Below are 2110 nucleotides of genomic sequence, written 5' to 3' on the forward strand. Positions count from 1 at the left end.
CCAACTATTTACAAAAATAAGTTTACAGATTGTCTTTCTAATCTACAACTTAACTACCTTACTAAATAAGTATTTTTTAAGAGATAAAAAAAGATTATTGGGACTCTAAAATATAATAATAATAATAATAATAATAATAATAATAATAATAATAATAATAAAAACTTAGCTTGGTGACAACAAAGGGACAAACATGGCTACAAGGGTTCAAATTTTAATATATATGCTCCTTTCAGACAACCAAATGCCAGTGGAATTATATCTAATGCTTTGCAAAAATAAAAATAATTAAAGATGCATAACACAATTTAATTAACTAACATATCGTTATAACATTATCAAACATTCAAGAGCATATAAAAATGAATTACAATAGAAGGATAAAGCTACTAATATTTCCCAGCGTCATTATCTTTCATTCCAACTCGATTTTATGAGTTTACATGGTCCGAAAATTACCTGGACAGCAGAAAGAAGAACAAATACAGCAGAGTCAGCTCTTTCCAAAATCAACAGCAAAACAATTAAACGGGCAACAACAACAGCAAAAGACAGCGACAACCGGCAGATTCAAACCCAAGAAAATAAACTAGAAATACCCCAGCAAAACAGTACAATTATGTAACTCCAAAAAAATCTTTCAAGACTACTCTATTTTCTTTAAACAAGTTTTTCACTTAAGAATCAACTCACAAAAGCTGCTAAGGGATATTATAGCTACTGATTTTTTTTTCTTTTTTGTGTGTAGAGCTCCCTCAATAAAGTGGAGTGTCCTCCTATATATCAAAACAATCAGCAATTTCAAGAAATTAAAAATCAATCTTTTTGACAGATTTTTCTACAAAATCTACTCTTAAATTCAAAATGCCAGACTTTCTGGTTCAAATCTTGTCAAGTATTTTAAACAAAATTTGTTCTCCACTATTCAAAGATAGACTTTTATTCAAACACTGTCCAAAGGTCTACATTTTCTTACCAAACAATTTGACTTTTCAGTGTTGTACTCAAAGAGTCTTGAAGTAGTAAATAAACAACCAAACAAGTACCATATACTCTTAAATATTTTTCACTACCTCACTTTTATCAACACAAAACTATTTTACTACTTCAACAAGTGCAAAAATAGAAAATTTAACATTTCAAACTTCAAAAACTAATGCTAAAATAATTAATAATAGACAAAAATAAAATTTGAAAAAATAAAAATAAAATAGAAAAAAACAGCCACAAAAAAGAATAAAATTTTTACCATTTTATAATTCAAGTGACCGAAAAAATGGTGGTATGCCCAAAGAGGGTGTTCGGGGAGGTCGCCGGAATTTGGCTGGATTTTGGTCGCCGGATTTTCAGGGTAAAATTGGCATCAATAGCTAGGTCTTGGGGAGCTCTATCCATTCATGTAGGTATTGTGGGGAGGTAGTGGTTGGAGCTTCAAGAATTTGGGCACAAAAGTGACGGGAAAATTTCCTAGATCTAAGATTCAAGGAGTTTGAGATTTTTTTGAAGGATTTGGTTTGGAGATATGGAAAGAGGAAGTTGTAGAGATTACATGGTGTGAATTTGGAGGTGTTTGGAGGTGGTCCACCGGCGGCGGCGATTGCCGGCCGCCGGTGGTGGGCGGAGCTGGGGCGGCGTAGAGAGAGTGAAGAGAGAGAGAGAGAAGAGAGAAGGAGAAAAAATTATGGGTGAAAATGAGGACAATTTTCAGATTTTTGATGTTTTAAATACCTAAGCCAAGAGTGAATGAGATCCATTGGATCAAGATGGAATGTATGAGTATGATTTGATCTTATTTCATTTAGTGAAACGACGTAGTTTTAAGGCAAACCTACGTAGTTTCAGACCCTTTCAATGGTAGCCCTTTATCTTGCACTCTTGGACACTTTTTCTTTCAAATTTGGCCAAATTTCTTCTTTAATCCTACTTATTAAACTAATTTTACACAAATAAATTAATTAAATAACTTATTCTAATGATCAATTAACTAGATTAATTCACTAACTGAACAACTAGTTAATTCTTAAAATGCACAAATGAAGAAAGAACTATTTTTTTTTTAGTATTTTATGATAGGAAATATGCAATTAAAGTCACAAAAATTGAGAAAAAT

At 31.7% G+C, this 2110-nt stretch overlaps 1 long non-coding RNA gene across 1 annotated transcript; it reads right to left on the minus strand.

The window, feature by feature from the left end:
• Positions 1-307: 307 nt before the first annotated feature.
• On the minus strand, positions 308-1690 carry LOC107800974 (uncharacterized). Its single transcript, XR_001651529.2, has 2 exons — positions 1250-1690; positions 308-459 (listed from the first exon to the last, which is right to left on the minus strand). It is a non-coding gene; the product is annotated as an uncharacterized LOC107800974 (long non-coding RNA).
• Positions 1691-2110: the final 420 nt, after the last annotated feature.

Source organism: Nicotiana tabacum, chromosome 11 (assembly GCF_000715075.1).
Source record: "Nicotiana tabacum cultivar K326 chromosome 11, ASM71507v2, whole genome shotgun sequence".
NCBI classification, from domain to species: domain Eukaryota; kingdom Viridiplantae; phylum Streptophyta; class Magnoliopsida; order Solanales; family Solanaceae; genus Nicotiana; species Nicotiana tabacum.